At 36.0% G+C, this 15,879-nt stretch overlaps 1 long non-coding RNA gene across 8 annotated transcripts in view; it reads left to right on the top strand.

The window, feature by feature from the left end:
- Nucleotides 1–15,879, top strand: part of LOC143686929 (uncharacterized) — a 372,401-nt gene that overhangs the window by 132,791 nt on the left and 223,731 nt on the right. The window contains exon 4 of one of the 8 annotated variants that reach the window (XR_013177317.1): nucleotides 5,256–5,409. The exons of the other annotated variants lie outside the window; for them this stretch is intronic. This is a non-coding gene — a long non-coding RNA (uncharacterized LOC143686929). Of the gene's footprint in view, nucleotides 1–5,255; nucleotides 5,410–15,879 lie in introns of those variants that run through there. 8 annotated transcript variants of the gene reach the window in all.

Raw genomic sequence — 15,879 nt, 5'->3', positions numbered from 1 at the left:
TTCTTCTGACTTTGATTTTCCTGTCTCTTAGTCTACTAATTCTTCTGCCTGTTCAAATCTGCTATTTGTATGTCTTTACTGTATATTTGATCTCCATTATTTTGCCTTTCATCACCATAATTTATGTTTTTTTAAAACTTTTGAGCTCTTTATGCTTCCACATCATCTTCTTTATATTTGATTCTGAGAGATTTTTCCAGGGAATGTATTACATTGTCATTTTCATGACATCCTGCCCTCATTTATTTTTTTTTAATTTTAAGTCTCTACCCTCATTATTATTGTTATTATTACTTGCTCTTGCTTCTTCTTCTTCCTCCTGCTCCTCCTTCTGTACCACCTAATCCTGTTTCTTCTCCTTTCTCCATATTCTCGCTCTGCTCTTCATCCTTCTGCCCTCCCCCACCCCCACCCCATTTTTCCTAAGCTTCCTTCTTTTCCTTCTTCTCCTCTACTCTTTCTCTTTTTTTTTTTTTTTTTTTTTTTTGCTTTGGTTCCTCTCTTTTTATATTTTTCTATTTATAAATGCAAAGCTAATTTGTTTTCATTCTTTCTTACTTTTAAATAAATGTATTTGATATATTTCCACTCTATGCAGTGCTTTAATTCTCACAAAGTTTGATTTATAATGATTTTCATTGTGATTCAGTTTTAGATAGTCTTTATTTCTGACATTATTTTATTGGTAGAACAGACCAGTTTATATTATGGTCTTTAGTTTTCAGGGGTTTTGACTTTCTCAGGTTATACTTCTATTGTTTGCTTTACTATGATGACATTCTGCATGATGCTAATCATTATACTTATTTTGGCTCCTTTGATGCCTTTATACTGGTTGACCTTGGTAAAAGTTCTATTTGTATTCAAATGCAAACTTTCTTATCTGCAATATACCTCTTTATTCTGCACAGAATATACATACATGTGTATGTTGATTTCAACTTATTCATAGTATTTACTTTCTATTACTTTGTCAGTTTTCACTTGCTCTATCAAGTTTGAAGATGCATGTGTTAAAATCATGAATTACAATTATTGACTTGTCTATTTCTATATTTCAGGTAGTATTTTATATAGATAAAATATTTAATGACAGTTGATTGCATATTTATATCTTTTTATTTACTTTACCTTTTTGTACAGATAATCTATTTTCATTTTACAGTCTATTTTCACTGATATTAAAATTCTCCTTTATACTATTATATCCCCTCCATATGGATACAACATGTCTGCCTTCTATAGTCTTCAGTGGTTTTTATAGTTTTTATATTCTTTTAAACAGACTCAAACTCTCTCTAGTTTCATTTTTTTCATAGGATTGGGCTTAGAAAAAGGGGAAAATAACTCCACTTTTTTTTATCATTATAAAAGTTACTGGGGCAGTGTGATGGTAGCTCAGTGGCAGAAGTCTCACCTGCCATGCCGAAGACCCAAGTTCGATTCCCAGTGCCTGCCCGTGCAAAAAAAAGTTACTAGAAGTCAATAATTAGCTTTTCACTTGCCTAATCTATTGTATACAGCATCATGCATTTTTTTGTTTTTGTTTTTGTTTTCACATGGCAGGCACCAGGAATCAAATCCGGGTCTCCGGCATGCAGGCAAGAATTCTATCACTGAGCCAAAAAGCATCTAGAATGTTTTTTCTTTAACTTCTAAATATCCATAATAGTGCAGACTCCATATTTTGTCCCTTCTAATCTGTACTTTTCTCTCTTTTTCATACAGTGTGTTCTGGCCTTATATTTATAAGGCCAACCCAATTTTTATCCTTTATACATTTAAAATATTTATTTAAACTATCTTTTAAAATGTTTATCTACATTATTACATCATTATCGTGCTAATTTTCTTTAATGGGTGTATTGGCACTCTCTTATGATGGCCTATTTTTTATGTTTTTTTTTAATTTTTTGCCTGTAGGCTCATTTTCAGAACAAGTTGTTCCCTGAAAAAAATCCTATATTTCTGGGTTTAGGAATTATTTCCACAAAACTAATTCACATTCACCTCTACTGACACCTTATTAGTTTTGTTGTCTTTATTTGGGGTTGTTGCATTCTCACACTCACATATACTGCTGTCTTATATACTTTGTCATCTTATGGGTTATTCTTTTTTTATCCAAGTCCTTTGAGAGTGATAGGATTTTTTTGCCATGTTTACTGATCATAGAGATAATTGTTTTTGTCTTCTTTTCAGGGAGAGAACAGTTCTGTGATGCTATTGGTTTTATAAAATGGGTTCTGTTCTTGTTCTCTCTGTAGAGGCTGGAACTACTGCTTCCATAGTAATCTCAGCCCCATACCTTACAGTTTAGATATTATATGGATCATCTCCCATGGACCCCATGGCTATTCCCACTGAGAACTCTGGTTTTTAATTCGTTATATTTTCTTGGCACCTCAGGATTATCTTTATCCAATGCCAACTATGCATTTATGTATTTTTTAATTTTATATTTCATGCAACAATACTGTGTATTAAGAGTGGAGAAGTGGCCTATCTATATTGACCAGGTGAAATCAAATACAATGTTTTTCTTACAATAAACACTAGTGTTTTACTTTTTTAGGACAAAAGCTGAGTTTATATGTAAGAATCATGTCAATTAAAATAATTAAATAATGCTATTGCTAAACAGCTAACATTCACTGATGGTTTATTAAATTCTAAATAATCTAAAGTACATTAAATTATTTATTTTTCATGATAACCCAATGAGATGTTTTATTATCTCCATCTTATAGGTAATGAAATTAAACTACAGATAATTTAAATAATTTGTTAGTTACCACAAATAGTAACTACACAATATATAAAACCCCAGTCTGTAGTCAGAGACTTTAAAAAGTATGCTAAAGTAATACAGAACTAACATCTATAAACAAAAAAAAAAAGAGTCTTATGAAATGGCTTGCTAAAACCACAAGAAACAACAGAATACTGGAGGGTTCAATAGCATAAGAACAATCACAATTGCTATAATAAGCAACTAATATTTATAATTGCTTAAATAGAATTCGTGTTTTCAATTTATGCAAATAGAGTTTTCCAATATTCTTGAATCTTCATGGTTATAAGTGCAGCTTAAATTGGTGCAGTGTAGTGAACATATTTTGGATGATCTCATTCAGTATATATCGTTAGTAAAAGAGAAACTGGAAAACAAAGCAAAATAATAGCATGGACTTCTACTTACTGGAATTTATTTAGTGTTCTTAATGAAAGAGTAGCTTTTTTGTAACATTAAATGCTGGGTGATTTCCTACAGAATGCAAACCTAATAAAAAATGTGTACCTAGAATATATGAAATAAAGTATTCTTTAATCATTCTTGGAAATATTTCTTATTCTTTCATTTTAACTGTGCTTCAAGGTATCATAAATGTTAATGAAGGTTTTTTGATAGTACAAGTCTAACAAATAAATTAAAATCTTTTAGTTAAACTCTAATAAATAACTAACATCTTTTAGGTAAATAGATACTTCAATATCTACTCAACACTGAAAAATAGTGGTCATAAAGAACACCATTTAGAGTTAATCATGCTATGAAGTGAGATCTGATATATGGATACATATATTTGTACATATAGAGAGTCCATAGTGATGGTTTCTAAAAGCTTTTCCCTGACTCTAGTTTTTCTCTAAGTCTTATTCAAGGAGAATTAGTTCTACCAAATGCAATAAAAAAGTAAAAGTTTTTTTTTTTTCAAATTTAATTAAGAAGCACTGTTGTTTTTCAATTTTAATCCTGATGCCTAGGACTGGATTTTAACTTATTTAAAGAAAGCCATAATGTAATTAATAGTGTTATAATCGTAAGTGCCATGACTGATTTGTACAACTCCGATGAAAGTCGTTCTCATAGATTATGATGAGTTGGTACCTTTGGAATCAGACAAAGTCAAAGGTACACAGCTGTTCAAAGTTACACTGTGTGAAGAAAAGGCTTGTTCATAGTAACCTACAAAAAGAAAAGTAAAAGAATGAAAATGATGATGTATATAGCACTAAGAATGCGTATGGCACTGCAACTCAAGAAGAACATACCCATTTATTTATGAGGAAATATTTGTAGAGTAGAGGAAATTTAAAACCCAAAAGTGTCTTTCTCTCCAGCTGTAGACCCATTTAATATTCTCAATTCTCAGACTTCCACTGGGACAGGATTTATGGATGCCCATACATAAGAGAGATTTAAAGTCTGGGGGCTTTTGAGACTGTCTCCTACTTCTGAGCCTGTTTTGCACATATTTTCTCATATAATCATCATGACAAGATTGTGAAACATTTATTAATATTCCTGGTTATTTACTGAGGAAGCTGAAACTTAGGTAGTTCAAGGAAGTGATCAGAGAAGTCGTTTACTTTTTAATTAAGGTTTGCCTCAAGGCAGTATCTGATCATTCTATTATGCCTCCCCCTGTATGTTTGCAAACACAATGTAAACACTTGATAATCAATACTGACAATTCTTTGGTGAAATACGATTGTCTTTTTATAGTAAAAGTACCTTTATTTTTGGTTAGTACTAAAGTCTTTGTTCCTTCAAGCTCATTATTTTATATAATTCATATTTAAACTCATAAAGCAAACAATGTATATTTGTCATAACTATTCCTTGCCACTTCTTATTCCCAAAATTTGATTTCCAACCCCAGTGATTTCCTCAAATCCTGATCTTTTTTCCACCTTGTTCTGCTTGATTTTTCTGTAGCATTGAACTTACTGATCATCCACTCCTCTTTTTAGCCCTGAAGAGATCCTGTAATTGTCAAATGTACTTTTGATCACTCACCATCCCTGTATCCTCTAGCCTCCATTCTGTTGGCTTCACTGACCCCATTTTCTCCTGTCATCTTCTCACTTTAAGTAAGACTCCAAAACTTAATCTTGAGCCATAAACTCTCCTCTTTTCTGAGTGCTTCGATAAATTACCTACTCTCTCAGCTTCAATGATCATTTCTAGGATAGCAACCTTATTTGTTTCCTATTGCTGCCATTCTAAACCACCACAAATGGAAGGGCTTAAAACAACTCCCATTTATTGCCTCAGAGGTCTATAACTCATATATATGTTTAGGTATAGTTGAATCTTTGCTCCAGATTTCACAAGGCTGAAATCGAGGTGTTAGCATCCCTTCCTGGAGGCTCTGGGATAAACCTGTTTCCAAGTTCATTCAGTTTGTTGGCAAAATTCAGTTCCATGAGGCTCTAAGGACCCCATTTCTTTTTTTTTTTTTTTACAGAAAGTTACAGTTTATTCATATGGAACAACACTCTACAACAGAGAAATATTTAGTTACAGGAGAAATACATTCATGCTGTTTGGTTGAGTGAAAAAAAAGACTACAATAATATTATGTATAATGTTCATATATACAAAGTAAAAAGACCAGAAAGCATATATCAAATGTTGAATTGTTATGACTAGAAGGTGTAAGTATGGGTCATTTAATGACTATGTCATTGTTTCTCTAGAATTCCTAATTTTTCTACAATGCAGAACAGAGTGTGATGGTATATGTTCTTTTCAGTGTTTTAAAAAAATTAAATATATAAAATGTCTGTGTACATATATTCACATAAATGTACCCATCCCCTGGGAGGAAAGACTAGAATTTGTTCATTACAGAGAACTTTGGGGAGAGAAATTAAGAATGAAAGAAGAAGAGGCTTTTATTTTTTTAAACATGAACATGTATTGTTTCTGCAAGTATTCTATAAGAATTATCTGGAGAGTATGAATATCATTCTGTATTTTCTGGATGTCAAGACTATGTACTCTATTTTCTTCATTAGAAACTTAAAAACAATTTTAGAAAATAATATTGTATTTCAAATAAATAAATAAAAGATAAAACCAACACAAACATCCAATAAGAGGTAGCAGAAATTGTGAAGACTATAGAAACGTGGAAAAATGGTATGATGCAATGTGGATGAAAAAAGTAGATAGTTTGCAATGAAAATGACTATGCAAATCATTATGCTTATGAAAATACCAGAAGACAGTACACAAAAATAATACTGGTTGCATTAAGGCAGTCAGATTAAAGGTGCATTTTTGGTATTATTTTTCCCAAACTTTCTGAAGTATAATTCTATTACTTCTCTACACCAAAAGGAACTGGCAAAAGAAAATGGTACATTGAAGGCAAAACACAGAGCATCTTGCATAACAAAGCTAATGCAAAACCAGGGAAAGGGGGACCATGGTTGCATCAGATCACCAAAGATTTTTGGAGCCAGTAGTTTACGATCCTGGAAACTGATCTGAAATTGAAGGACGGGAACCCCTTGATCTCCTTTAAATGACTGGCAGATGAGCCGCTGAGCCCTTTGCCCTAGATGGATGTATGTATGGGCAGTATTGAGGAAGAGGGAATATATCTGAGGCTGAAGTGTGGGCTAGTGTACTCGCACACCCACATTCACACACACAGCTCATCTCCTATTGCCATGCTCGTGGTTTAGGAGTGATCAAAGACCCCAAATGTCAGAGCTGAAAGAGATAATAGGGACCATTTTGTCCGACCCAGACATGTCACCATGAAGAAAGGTGCAGCTGTGCCCAAATCTGGTCTTTCATTCAAAAGGTAAGCTGGTTTAGGGGCTTATTCACAGTAACTTCTGGCTTGGCTCTCTAGTCCCAGGGCTCCCCATCACACCACCCCTCTAACCACAGAATCTAAAGGGACCCAGACTGGGCTGTCTTTCAGGGTCGCAACCTGAGCTAAAGATACTCAGATAGTATGGCCTGAGGTACCAAGGACAGAGGCACAAGTATAGCCCAAGCTGGTGGGGGAAGTTGTGTCAGATAGCTCATCCCTCCAGCACCATTCCTTCCCCTTCTCTGCTCAGTTTGTGCCCTAGGAGGCTGACATGGATAGACAGTATCAGTGGACCCCTTTAACTTCTGGCTTCTGTTTGGGGTTGGCTGGAGAAGGCTCCAGCAGGGAATTGGAAGGCAGGAGGAGAGTATGATTGGGGTATTTAATCAACTCCCTCCCTGCTGGGTCACTATGGGTGGCGTACATCCCCTTAAAGAAGGCCACTGCTCTTGCCCAGCAGCCCACTCCCCACAGCTGTCCTTTCTGAGTTCCCATAGCTGCTTCTTTTTGTCCCTTCAGGCCTAGGATGGTACCAGCTCTGCCTCCTTTCATGCCCTAGAGTGCTGTCCTATCTCTTGTCTTTAAACTCTGCCCACACCTTTGTAAATTGCCCCTTAACTCTCTTCAAACTATTCATTTTAAATGCGCTTTCTGTTCCCTGCCAAGATGTTGGGTGATGCATAACTGTACCCAAACAGAACTCAGAAAGAAAAAAATCCCCAGTCATCACAAAGTCATGGGGTGGGGTGGGGGGGGACCTCTAGGCCTTCTCTGCCATGGAGACATCACTCTTCAAGCTGGCATTCATTCCCTACACACAAGACCTTTACCTTCCACTAAAGTTCATGAACACAATGGGTGTCTTCTGCCACATCTGGATTCATCTCCTCCCTGGGAAGTCCAATGTTGCTATGGTTAGAAGTTTAACCTCTGGCCACCCCTGGGCTGCTAACAAGCTATGTGTGCAGTGTTAAATTTAACTTTCCTTGAGTCTCATTTTTTCTATCTGCAAAATGGGAATCAACCTTCCCAAAAGGATGTCTCAGAAGTTTAACTGAAACACTGTGGGTAAAATGCATAGCTCAAAATAATGGTTGCTTCTGAGGAGAGATGCATATTTTTTTATAGAATATAGTCTTCTTCTGTTACAAGTTTGATTTTGAAAATAGAAAAAATATTTTAACAGATGTTTAGCATATTTCCTGGCACATAGAAAATGCTTATTATAATAACTACCAGTGTCCCATTTCATAATATGTCTCTGGGTCTCCCCACAATCCCAGTCAGCTTTGCTCAGTATTTCTCTGTACATTGACTGACTGATTACTAAACTTCTTCCAAGGAGGCATCCTTAACCCCACAGGCCCCCAAGTCCAGGCCCCAGTTCTACCTTCACACAGGTATTTCTCAGCTGCACTGGCTCAGTCATTTCAGTCATTCCTTAGATGCTTTTTACGTGGGGTTCGTTGTTTCATATGTGGATATTTTTCCAGCCAAAAATGCAGGTTTCACAGGAAGCACTTCTTGTACCAAAGCTGGAGTTCACCAGGAACTGGCAGGGCTGCACCTCGGACAGGCGTTTGCAACTCTTTGCTTTAGCTGGTCAAAGTCCCAGAATTCATCCTGTTTTCTCCTGAGTTATGCAGTATATTCAGTTCCCTGCTTGACATTTATTTCTCCTCGCTTGAGGTCTCTTGGGCATGTAAAATCTAACATGTCTCAGTCTTGATCTTACCCTTCCTGTAAATCTGATTCTCCCTCAGTCTACTGAATCCATAAATCCATTCACTCACGCATTCTGCAAATATTCATATTTGCCAGATATGATGCCGGGTGAGTTCTGGAGGCCAGAAGTCCAAAATCAAGGGGTGGCAACGGGTTGGTTCCTCCTTCTGGAGGTTCTGTGGAAAATCCATTCCATGCCTCTTCCCTAGCTTCTGGTGGCTGCTGGTAGCCCTGGGCATTTCTTGGTTTGTAGATACATCACTCCAATCTCTGCCTCCATCTTCACATCAAGGACCCCATTTCTTGGCTGACTGTAAACCAGTATCATTCTCCGATTCTTGAAACTTTCTCCATTCCTTAGGATATGTCCCCTTTCCTCCATCTTTAAAGCCAACAATGCATGTGGAATCCTCATGTTTCAAAGCTCTCTGACATCCTCTTCTGTCTCATCTCTCCTCCATCTCCCTCTTTTACCACGGCTCTCTGTCTTTTCTGCTTTCCTCTTCTGCTTTTAAGGTCTTATGGTATTACACAGGGTCCACATGGAAAATTCAGTGTATTCTCACTGTGTTAAAATTAGCTGGTTAGTAACCGTAATTAAGCCTCTTTACAACAGTACCTAGATTATTGTGTGAATGAATAATGAGGGATAGGGAACACTGGGCCTGGAAATTTTTAGCAGTCTGCATACAGCAGTCTTCTTTCACATAGCCCTAGTTGTCATGGTTTTAATTGTGTCCCTTTCAAAAAAGATGCTCAAGTCCTAACCTTTGGTTCTGTGAACATGAGCTTATTTTTAAATAGGATTTTGCAGATGTTATTAGTTAAGATGAGGCCAGACTAGGTTAAGGTGGGTCCTAATCCAACAAGATTGGTGTCTTTTTAAGGAGAAGAAATATTGGCATAGAGGAAGACAGAGAGAGAGAGAATGAGAGAGCAAGAGCCATGTGCTGGGGGTAGAATTGATTTATGCCTCCACAAGCCAAGGAATGCCATGTATTTTTGGCCACCAACCAGATCCAGGAGAGAGACAACGAATGTAATCTCCACTTTAAGAGGAAGCAAGGCCCAGATGACACTTTGATTTCAGACTTCTAGCCTCTAGAAGTGTGAGATAATAAATTTCTGTTCTATAAGCCAACTGGACCATGGCACTTAAAGTGGTCCTAGCTAACTAAGACACCAATCAAATATTTTTCAGTTATCAATAGAATATTTCCACATGAATTTTCCATGATAAGTCTATGATTTGCAACCAAGCTCTTTATCTTCTACCCAAAACTGACTCATTTTTTTTCTTGTTTCCCATTATGCCAATACGACTGCTCTAAGAGACAGCCTCTCAGGCCTCTCAGACTAGAATTCATTTTTTTCTTTTCATTTTTTATTTTCTTATCTTTCAACCTCATGTACCAAGACTGGCTAATTCTTTATTTTTAATAGCTTTTACAAAGATATCTAGTGTCATCTTCTTCATGCATGGTATGAACTTTTCCAGTGAAGAAATTTATTGCCTATTATAAATTTAGTATAAAAGCTGCTATAAAGCTCAATTTATTATCATATGTTGGCAAATATCTGTAAGAAGTATACTTAAGTATTCTATCTTTAATACTTGGAAACATTTGCAAAAAGTTGATTTTATACTCATAATGCTAACCGTGTTTTTAATGTGAATACCTACAGATATCTTTGTACTTCGTTCCTTTTGAAAATTTGAATGAGTGTCTTTTCAGTCATGAGTTTTATGTGCCTCGCACAAGAGGCTTTTTACAGTTTTTCCACAAGGAAAAAGCAAACAAATAAAGATTGTGCTGTAACTGACAGCTGAGAAGTCCGTAAAGATGGTAGAGTCCTGGTGTTCCCTTGAATTGGTTTAAATGCTGAGATTTATTCAATGTAAACAATTCATTTAAAAAATGTGTTTTGTTCTTTCTGTAAAATAAGCACTTACTTAAGCTAAGGAAAAAACGTGAATAACTCTGGAAGGTTCCAAGTTCTTTTTGAGAATATAGTCAATTGAAAAAAACAAACAGTTACTTAAAAAAACAACAAACAGAAGAGAATGTGTTTGCCGGCTAGTAGAGACTGGATATTATTCTGTATGCAATGAGACATAACTTCCGTGGGAGGTTACAAGAAAATGGAGTATGTGGTTAATGAGTAAGAATTATGAGGAAAGTCAAAGTATAAAATTATTTCCAGAGCCTGCATATATATTCTCAGAAAACATGGTTCTGATTTATGATAGGGGTTGGAGTATGACAAAAGCAAGGGAAGCCATTGTTTCAGGCAAGATGTTTGTAGCTTGGCATCACCTCAGAAACCAGGGTCCAATCCTTTTCTCACTGAAAAATGACCCCAAACTGAAGATTTGACTGAAGGCAATGACATTAACTGCATCTGAATTTTAAATGTAATTTTATTGAGATATATTGTATATTCACATACCATATAATCATCCAAATTGTACAATCAATGTTTCAAAGTCTCATCATATAGCTGTGAAGTCATTATCATAATAGATTCTTGAACATTTTCATTACTCCAAAAAAATTAAAATAAGAATAAAAGTAAATAAGAAAACCCAAAATATCCCATACCCTATTTCTTCTATTATTTATTTTCTTGCTCATCTGTCCATACACTGGATAAAGGAAGTTTTAGTCACAAGGTTTTATTTTTTTGTTTTTTTTGGGGGGGGTGCATGGTCCAGGAATCAAACCCAGGTCTCCTGCATGGAAGGTGGGCATTCTAACCACTGAACTACCCGTGCACCCTAGCCACAAGGTTTTCACAATCACAAAGCCATACCTTAAAAGCTCTATAGTTAGTCATCCTCAAGAGTCAAGGGTATTGGATTACACTTCAAAAGTGTCAGGTATTTCCCTCCAGCTACTCCAATACACCAAAAACTGAAGAGAGACATTTATATTCTGCATAAGAATAACTCCAAAATGACCTCTGAACTCTGTTTGAAATCTCTCAGCCACTGAAACTTTATTTTGTCTCATTTCTCTAACTCCTTTTGGTCAAAAAGATTTCTTCAATCCTATGATGCTGGGTCCAAGCTCATCCCTGGGAGTTATATCCCACGTTGCCAGGGAGATTTACACCCCTAAGGGTTATGTTCCACATGGAGAGGAGAGCAGCGAGTTAACCTACTGAGTTGGCTTTGAGAGAGAGGCCACATCTGAGCAACAAAAGAAGTTCTCTGGGGGTGATTCTTAAGCATAATTATAAGTAGGGTTTGCATCTCCTTTGCAAGAATATATTTCATAGGGTCAGGCACCAAGGTAGAGGGCTCGGCTTATTAAATTGGTTGTCCCCAATACTTCTCTGAAAGATTATCAGGAATTCCCCTAGTGGGGAGTTTAATAGCTCCTCTTTTCTCCACCGTACCTCAAGAGTACTTTGCAAATACTATTTTATTCTCTGCACAAATTCCTGTGGTGAATATTGGGGTATCACACTATTTAAGATTCCATGTAATTATGGTGTCCAAATAAATTGACCACACAAGTTAAGTTAAATAGTGTGCTACCAAAAATATACATTTTGCAACAAATATATATCTCTTCCTTTGGTCTCACACAGAAGTTGAAGTATTAAAATATAGACCATATCATCATTTAACCTGTATTCTGGTTTATCTTTGTTCTACCCAGCTCAGCTTCATTCATATCTCTAGTTAAAGTTTGATAACTGATGTACTTTTTTTTTGCATGGGCAGGCACTGGAAAATGAATGAAGTCTGATAACTTTTTCAGTATTTTTTAACAGTTGCTGTGTGGGATAATACTGATTATCATGACTTCAGAACTATAATTCTTAGTCTCAGGTATCACGTAAGTTCCTGAAGTTCCAAGGAATTGTCAGGTTATACACAAATAGCTCAGTATCTCAGAATTCAGAAATAGCAGTTGCAACTCCAGAATATATGTGACTTCTGTAAGAGCTTATAGTCTAGGACCCTTTACAACAAGGCTCAGCCTCATAACCTATGCTCTCAATTTCAATTCCATGAGTTGGTATATCATAGTTAGTCCACATTATTGTGGCATGATAATATTTGTCTTTTCATTTGTGAGTTATTTCATTCAACATAGTTGCATTCGTTTACCTAGTTGCATGCTTCACAACTTCATTCCTTCTTGCAGCTGCTAAATAGTCCATTGTATGTATACATCACAGTTTCTGTTTCCATTCCTCAGTCGATGTACTCTTAGGCCACCTTCATCCATTTAAAATCACAAACACTGTCACCATAAACACCAGTGTGAAAATGTCTATTCATATCCCGGCTCTCAGCTCCTCCAAATGTACACCTAGCAACAGGGTTGCAGGATCATATGGCAATCTGACCCCTACCCTCCTGTGGAGCCACCACACTGCTCTCCTCAGGGACTGTACCACTCTACTTCCCTGCCAACAGTGAATAGATACATCTTTTCTCCACATTTTCTGCCTCATTTGTATCTCTCTGTTCATTCTTCAACAGTTTTATTCACACATCATATAATCCAACCTAAGTAAGAAATCAGTGGTTCCCTGTATAGTCACATAGCTTACCTTCACCACCACAAGCTGTCTGAGAATACATTACCTTTTCTTCTACAAAGAATCCCATACCCATTCCCCCATCCCCCACTTATTGACATTTAGCTTTGGCATATTGCCTTTGTTACATTCAGTGGAAGCATATTACAATGTTACTATTAAGTATAGACCCAAGTTTACATTGATTGTATTTTTCCCTGTATACTATCCATTTTCAACACCTTGCAGTGTTGACATTCATTTGTTCTCCGCATACAAAACCATTTTTATATTTGTGCATTGATTTACCATCTATGTCCATTCTAGGTATCACTAAGTTATTCCATCCCAGTCCTTATCCTCCGTCTTTCCTTCTGGTGTCATACATGCCTCCAGAACCTCCTCCCTCAACCATTCTCACACTCAGCTTCATTCAATGTACTTACAATATTGTGCTACCAATTTCTGGATCTTTACAATCAGTCCTGTTAAACGTGCTGTACTCCTTCAGCATCAAATGTCCAATCTATGCCCTCTTTCTATCTCCTGATAACCTGTGTTCTTAACTTAACTCTTGAAGTTCACTCATTAATGTTAATTCATATTAATGTGACCACAAAATATCTGTCCTTTTGTTTCTGGCTAATTTCACTCAGCATATATCCTCAGGGTTCATCCATGTTGTTATATGCTTCATGACTTTATGCTGTCTTACAGAAGGCTGCCATTTTATTTTCCTGTCAAAGACCTTTGATGCAAAAATGTGTTTAATTTTAAGGACATACCATTTATATATTTCTTCATTCATTGCTCATACCATGAGTGTAAGGTCTAGGAAACCATATACTATCACAAGATCTTTAAGATTTTTATCTCCATTTTCTTCTAAGGGTTTTATGGTCTCAGCACTAACATTCAAGTTCAGCTCTAACTCAGATCCATTTTGAGTTAATTTTTTATAAGGTGTGAGATATGGATCCTTTTTCATTCTTTGAATATCCAGTTCTGCAAACACCATTAGTTGAAGAGAGTGCTCTGTCCCAGGTGGGTTGGCTCTACCACCTTATCAAATATCAATTGTCTGTAGACAAAAGGATCTATTTCTGAACACTCAATTTGATTCCATTGGTCAGTATCTTTATGCCAATACCATGTCTGTTTGTTTGTTTGTTCACCACTGTAGCTTTGTAATATGCCTTAATGTCAGGTAGCATGAGGCCTCCTACTTCATTCTTCTTTGTCAAGATATTTTTAGCTTTTCAGGCCACCCTGCCCTTCCAAATAAATTTGGTTATTGATTTTCCTATTTCTGCAAAGTCAGTTTTTGGATTTTAATTGGTATTGCATTGAAACTATAAATCAATTTGGGTTGGATTGAAATATTAACTATATTTAGTCTTCCAAACCATGAACATGGTATGTCCTTCCATTTATTTAGGCCTTCCATGATTTCCTTTAGCATTTTATTTTAGTTTTCTGTGTACAGGCCCTTTGTGACCTTGGTTAAATTTATTCCTAAATATTTATTTCTTTTGGTTGCTATTGTAAATGGAATTTTTTTCTTGTTTTACTCCTCAAATTGCTCCTTACTAGTGTTTAGAAACACACCTATTTGGGGTGTTGATCTGGTACCCTGCCACTTTGTGTACTCATCTATTAGCTCTAGTAGCTTTGCTGTAGATTTTTGGGAGGGGATTTTTGACACATATTATCATGTCATCTGCAAACAGGGTAAGTTTTACTTCTTCTTTTCCAATGTGAATGCCTTTTATTTCTTTCCTGTCTAAATGCTCTAGTTAGAACTTCCAGCACAATGTTGAATAATAATGGTGCCATCTATTCTCAAGTCAATGTTGACTGTTTTTTTTTCTAGGACATTGTCCATTTTGTCTACATTGTCTGGTTTATTAGCATGTAGTTGCTCATAGTATCTTCTCATTATCTCCTTTAATTTTGTGGAGTCAGTATTTATGTCCCTTTTCCCATTTCTGATTTTATGTTTTTGCACCCTCCCTCTTCTCTCTCTCTCTCTCTCTCTCTCTCTCATCTGCCTAGCTAAGTGTCCATTGATTTTATTGATTTTCTCAAAGAACCAGTCTCTGGTTTTCTTGATTCTCTCTATTGTTTTCATGTTCTCAATTTCATTTCATTTATTTTTGCTCTGATCTTTGTTACTTCTTTCTTTCTCTTTGCTTTGGGGTTAGTTTGCTGTTCTTTCCCTAGTTCCTTCAAATGAGCAGTTAACACCTTAATTTTTCTTTTTCTTCTTTTTCAATATAAGCATTTAGGACAATAAATTTCCCTCTCAGCAACACCTTTGCTGCATCCCATAAGTTTTGATGTGTTATGTTTTCATTTTCATTTGCTTTGAGATATTTACTGATTTCTCTTGAGATTTCTCTCTTACCATGTTGGTTGTTTAAGTGTGTGTTGTTTAGCCTCTATATAGCTGTGAATTTTCCAGCCTTCTGCCTGTTATTGATTTCCAAGTTCATTCCATTATGATCTAAGAAGGTGAATTGTATAATTTCAATCTTTTAATATTTATTGACACTTGCTTTGTAACCCAACATGTGGTCTATCCTGGGAAATGATCCATGACCACTTGAGAAAAATGTGTATCCTGCTGTTGTGGGGTGTAATGTTCCATAAACATCTGTTAAGTCCAGTTCATTTATTGTATTATTAAAAATATGTTTGCAGGCAGGCAACAGTGGCTCAGTGGCAGAGTTCTCACCTGCAATGCCCATATTAAAACAAACAAACAAAAAGAAAAATATCTGATTGCTTATTGATCCTCTGTCTAACTGTTCTATCTGTTGATGTGAGCAGTGTATTGAACTCTCCAACTACTACTGTAGAGGTGCCTATATCTCTTTGGTATTGTCAGGGTATGCCTCCTGTATTTTGGGGCACTCTGGCTCAGTTGATAAACATTTATGACTGTTACATCATCTTGATGAATTGTTCCTTTTGTTAATATATAGTATCCCTT

The sequence above is a fragment of the Tamandua tetradactyla genome, chromosome 1 (assembly GCF_023851605.1).
Source record: "Tamandua tetradactyla isolate mTamTet1 chromosome 1, mTamTet1.pri, whole genome shotgun sequence".
In the NCBI taxonomy this organism is placed as follows: Eukaryota; Metazoa; Chordata; class Mammalia; order Pilosa; family Myrmecophagidae; genus Tamandua; species Tamandua tetradactyla.
Note: the sequence above shows the minus strand (reverse complement) of the source record. Positions and strands in the feature narration are given on the sequence as shown.